Below are 6,265 nucleotides of genomic sequence, written 5' to 3' on the forward strand. Positions count from 1 at the left end.
CTTAATCATAGTTCAGATGAACAAATGAAGTCTGCATCACACCCGAAGTGTGAAGCTAGAGCTTATGAAGAAAGTTTAAAGAGGATATAAGAAAAGTTAGTTGGTTATGTATTTTTTCCATTGAATACGATCATCTGAATACGGGCCTGTTGTTCTCTGAGTACCTAGGAAGGTGATGAATAATCGTCAAATGATAACCTTGGGAACTTTCCTTGTCCCTCAGTATTCGAGAACTGATTTGTGTAGCACAAACGTTGTCCTTTATGTGTAGTTCCTATTGATGTGGTTTGCTCTTTGATTCCGAATTTAGTGTGCACTTGCCAAAAATTCATTCAGAAATTGTAAACTGCTCAATGCAAAGTGTTGTAAATTAAATGAGAATAGCTTCCAAGGAGGAGAGTTACTAAAAAAATCCATAGTAATTTACTTGATGCAGGTGTGGTGATGGTATAGCGCTAGGTGTGCATTATATTAGAGACTCCATCTGATGGATAATATAAATTCCAAAGTAATGCTGAATACATGTAATCTCTGTTAGAAATATTTGTTTTTACTGGAACAAGCGAACAAGCGAATAAAGTATACATAAATCTCTTTCGTGGGTGGCGAGCAAAATTGCTACTCTCTCAGATCAAGTTAAGGGCCTCCTGAACCTCGTTTTGAGTGAAAAATATCTTACTTTTACATGTGACGTCGAGAAAGACTGTGGAAATAACAATTAAGTACGCCATTTATGGGGAGATATACTGCCTCACTGATGATTGGTGCGCAAAAACTGCATTGATTGTCTGAATTGCACAAGTGCTGTGTCCATTTATTGTTTATTTCTCTTAGAATGCTTTTACACCCGCTTTTTTTCTCGAAGAGGGTGGAGGAGGGTTGGAAAATATATGAGATTCTAATAACAGATCAACATTCTAGAGCTCAAAGTCGCGCATAGTAGCGTTCTCTCTAATGATTTTTTCCTCTTTCGTTTTTCAGGCAACGGCCCAGAGAGCGAAGATGAAGAGGGCCAAGATCCAGATTTTGAAGAAGCTGTTAATGAATTAGTGCCAGTCCTCGCTACTGAAGATGATGAATCTTATTTGAACATGTCACTGGAGGAAGAAACATCTATTATTGTCGAATACAGGACAATGATTTTATCTTCTGGCTACAATGCAAATTCTGCTTCATTTAAATCCTAATTCCGAATAACTCTCTTAAACCTCTCTTTTGAAGTTTTATCCAATCGCGGCCTTTTATTGCTAGGTAGAGTAAACGTGAGATTTGAGTTACATGCTTATCTTCGCTTCGATTATAAAAACTTGTACTTAAGCGTGCTGGCCTGAAACCTACTTTTAACATAATAGCGGAGCTCGCAGAGCGTAGCCCCATAATTATACCAAGTAGTAGTAACCCATCAAGCCGAAAAAATTTGGACTTACGACCTTACGACCGTACGACCGACCGTACAAGATACTACTTTTAACATGCGTGGTCAACTGTACCGCGGGCACACCAACGCCACGGCTTTGTCCAGTAGTCTAGTGGCCAGTGCACTTAGCTCCGAGTCGGACAACCCGGGTTCTAGTTCTGGCCGGGGCAAGGCGTTATGCCCTTAAGACATGCGGGAAAAAAATGCGAGCTCTGCTTTTAGGCTTGACTAAATCTATATATTATGGTCGAACTAGTTTAACAAAAAAAAAATTATTACCGAGCTAAACATTTACCATGTTTCTAATACTATTTACAAACATGACACGATCGAAATTGTTGATCTCAGCTATACGGGACGTGTGTCATGTATGAACTTCGTGGATCAATATTTGTTCTTGGGAAACCGAGCTCGACATCGATACCAACGTTGAGTACTTCGTAAGTCTTTGTTAGGAAGTGGGGGAAATGTATTGAAAAGATAAATTATCCCATTTTACCTTTTTTCGTTGAGGCGTTTCTCTTGCTCCACTCTGATTGATTCGCGTTCACACTGGCAATAATTTTACTTCCAACATTAAGGCCCCGACCACACTTCGCGGTTGCTTTGAAAAACGTCATTGCGCTCTCACAACGCAACAAAAGTGTTGTCTCCACGCATGAAAATGAATGAATTGTTTTAGCAAATATTATTATAATGATCACCTACGGCAAAAAACTCAATGCATCCAGGTCATACGTAAAGCCCTTCTCATCCGCGAATTCGAAAAGATCTGTATTCAAAATGAGGTAAAATTCGAGTTAAAATCACATTAAGAATTCTTCTTTTCGTTAGAAAATCTCCTCAGACCAGAGTGGACAGTACACTTAACATACGAAAATCTATTCAACGAAGTCATGGATGTAGCTTGATTGTTTCTCGTTCTTATCTTTACCGAAATTCAAAGTAAACTGATAGAAACTTAAAAAGGGTGTTGCGTATTTAGAAGAACGGATTATCAACTAAATATCGATTGGCTAACACGGCCAAAAAGTTCTGCATGGCTTGCTGAGGGGTTCCCGCTCTCCACTGCCGCCACATTTGCTCGTCGAGGTAGGACAGCATGTCTTCCCTTCTTATTCCCCGGCGTGTTTTCTGGCCCAGTTTTCAACTGTTCCAGTAGGACTCGATTTCTTGAGTGTGCACCCCAGTGACTGGATTCACGAAGTTGAGTCGGTGGACCACTACTTGTTGTGCACTTACGTTGTTTACTTTTCGATCCATCTGTCGGTAAGAGGCCCAGTCATCTGAGTGCACTTCCGTTCCAGGGCGAACACACCTTGAAATGATGGGATGGAGGGCAGTCATATCCCGTCTTTCCATTACCTGGAATAATGAAATGAATGATATTTACCTGGATAATTTTTGTCCTTTTAATGTCTGTCTCGGGCTTTGTCCCAGCTGTGTGCGATTATCATTCAGCTGTATGAACTAATTGCTATTCAGAGCGATCTGAGTACTTTTTGTTGTCACATTCCCATCTATTTCGCTTTCGAACAATATATTCCAGAGGATCAAGGCTTTGTAAGTAGTTCTAGTATATACTAAAACAATGAGATAATATAGAACAAAAAAATGATCTTTTTAAAATTCATTTCATCTTGTAACGATTACAATAATTTTTTTCACAGTCCCAGGTCCAACCGAGGGCGTGATTAGCCTGGCCTGGAGGTCTCTCGAGCAGACATCCTGTAAGCGCCCACAAATCTTGCTTTCCTAGCTTGCATTCAAACCAAGGTGCCTGGAAATTCGTCGCTTAGAGTCCACGGCAGAGAAAAAAATACACCGTCAGCAAGAGTTTATCAAGTAGAACTCTGGGGAACTCCTCGAAAAACTGTTTGATCTCACACTTCTTTTTCTGCATCCTCTGCAGCGCCTGTACAGTGTTGAAAAGAAAAGACCCTTTATCACTTTTGGACACATTGAAATGGCCGGTTTCAACTTTGGTCATAAATTGAATAATATGAAAGTTGTAACAATATTAGATGAAAAAGAAAAGGATTATAGGGCATTCGTGCCAATACACACCCACGACAAAAGAGGCACTAAAGCTAGTAATCGATAGTAAGCTCCCTTATAGTTTATTTCAGAAGAGCGCCTCTTTCCTTACTTTATTGTTGTTTGATGAAATACGAAGTACATTTGTCTCAGCCCTTTCATTAATGAAATAGAGTACAAAAGATGCACCAAATAGGGAGGGTCCCAATGGGGAGATGGTAATTGAGATTAAAAAGTTAAAATTTTAGCAAGGTTACGTTGGGCGCATCCTGATGGATTGACTAAAAGGTTCTTGTTCTAGTGCCATTGTATAAAATTCATCGTGGGACCTTGCTCTAAGGCGGCATACTAACGTCAGGGCATGTTTTTTTTTTCTCTTTTCCTTTGTAATTTAGTCAGACAGCGTTTGCAAATACAGTTCTAAGTCTCGATGATTCTGCCAGGTTCCCACTTCCTAAGTGAGGATACATCACACTAATATGCGTTACTTCTTTTTCCTACGGTTGTTGAAAACAAAGGAATAAAACACCACAGTGTGACCTCATTTTGAACAAAAGCAACTTAATTATTCCCTAGTGCAAGGTAAGTGTGATATTAAATAAATAAAAAACGCGCCGAGCGTATTGTTGAGTTGTATAAGCACGCGAGAATTTTTAAGAACACGAGAGAAGTGCACTTCTCGAATGTTCTTAAAAATTCCCAAGTGTTAATACAACTCAACAGTGCTCGAGGAACAAGTTTTTTTTTCCTTGGTAGAATGTATCGTGAATTGCGCGCGTTCGTACCGATGACGTAGGCTGCGTGCATTATATCTCAACAGTGCACTTGTGTGACGTAAGCCGTGTGCTTTATGGAAATATAATAAACTAGTTCTGACCAATCACCGCGCGCGCATTTCTCTAAGCATTTTATAATTCAATATAACCGCCTACTGTTTATACTTGCGACTCTCTCAACAAAATATAACAGCTGATCAGTGCCTCGCACAAAGTAAGTATAATTTTTTTTCACTCTTTGATAATGGACGAAGTATATTTGCCCATAAAATAGAAAACAAAACAGATTGAACTTCTAGTTATTTCTATGATTTCTAAATGTTAGGTTTTGGTTATAAAAAAAATATGGACGCCCGTAAACAAACCTTTGTCGACGGTGGTGAAATTACAAGAAAGAAACGGGCGTTACTTAAAACATACCTAAATGGAAAGCATACATTATTAGTATGGATGGGAAAAGACGTAGCTGACTGACCTGACTGGCAAATTGGCTACCGGCAGAACTACGAAAACGTCAAGGCTAGCCTTTTGTATTTCTAACGGTGTCAAATTTACCAGATCAAATCTGTTGATCTAAACAGTCATTTTATCTTTATTAAGCAAAAAACTTGTGAAGAAACAAAGTCTTCGTTTATTGATTCGCAACAGTTAGCGCTAATCGTATGGCCCCCAAATTATAATAATCTGCAACAAATTGGGGCGTTTCCTGTAACATCCGTTCACAGCGTGTTTCAGTTCTTATTCACTTCCGTGGGAAGTTAAACTGATGCGCATGAATGTGTTTATATACTGTCCAATATTAGTTTTAATCATTCCCTGAAGAAGTCTCAGCTAGAGACGAAAGAAGCGTCGGAAGAAATTTACGAGAAATTATAACAAGAAGTCCGTTAACAAAAAAAACTTATTCATGTGATTGAAGATTTTAGATATATGAAAATTCATATATTTGCACTGCGGTGGAGAGATGAAATTAAGAGATCCTCGCAGCTAAGAACACTACTGAAACGAGTAGTTGGAAATAGGACCTGAAAAAAATTCAGGCCCATACGGGATTTGAACCCATGACCTCTGCCATACCGGTGCATTGGTAGAGCGCTGCACTGGTATCGCAGAGGTCATGGGTTCAAATCCCGTACGGGCCTGAATTTTTTTCAGGTCCTATTTACAGCTATTCGTTTCAGTAGTGTTCTTAGCTGCGAGGATCTCTTAATTTCATTATTCACGTGATGTTGGGAAACGTGCTTTTTTTCAGGTACAGGTGACGATGGTGCGATTTAGAACCCTCACGGAGAAACAAGTCTTTGTTTATTGAATCACAACAATTAAAAGACAATATACCTAACCGAGTCATAATTTATTGAATCACAACAGTTAAAACACAGTACACCTAACTAAGTCATAAAGTGACCCATTTCATTCATGTTTTCTACTGGGCCGTAAGGTTACAACAAATTCAAACTCGTGTTAGACTCAGTTGGTGATAGGCTACGTGTCGGCGTTCATTCTGGGCGGGATGCCTTTGGTTATGTTATCAAACATTAGACTGAGACAATTCAGATGACTGGGAAAAAAGGTATTAATCTAATCATTCAATATCACTTGAAACACGCTAAAGTTGAAGAACTACTCGAACTTACATTTGACCAAAATCGGTACATTTAGCAAAATGTTCTTACATTTTGATAAATGCAAAACGCCCTCAGTCGCCTTATTTCGCACGATGTAATAAGAGCCTAGTATCTGTAGTTGGGAACAGAAATTCGGATTCAAATTTCCGCCATTTTAGGGAGGATAAAAAACATTGAAGCGAACCGAACAAAAACCATTGAAAAAAATTCATGCCCGTACGGGATTTGAACCTATGACATCTACGATACCGATGCAGCGCTCTACCAACTGAGCTAACAAGCCAACTTGGCTAGGCCAATTTCATCTTTTCACCGCAGTGCAAATATATGAATTTCATACATCTAAAATCATCATTCATCGTTTATTCGGACCCAACACATTGACCAGCTCCCAGTTGGCTTGTTAG

The sequence above is a fragment of the Pocillopora damicornis genome, chromosome 7, assembly GCF_964200805.1.
Source record: "Pocillopora damicornis chromosome 7, jaPocDami1.2, whole genome shotgun sequence".
Taxonomy (NCBI): domain Eukaryota; kingdom Metazoa; phylum Cnidaria; class Anthozoa; order Scleractinia; family Pocilloporidae; genus Pocillopora; species Pocillopora damicornis.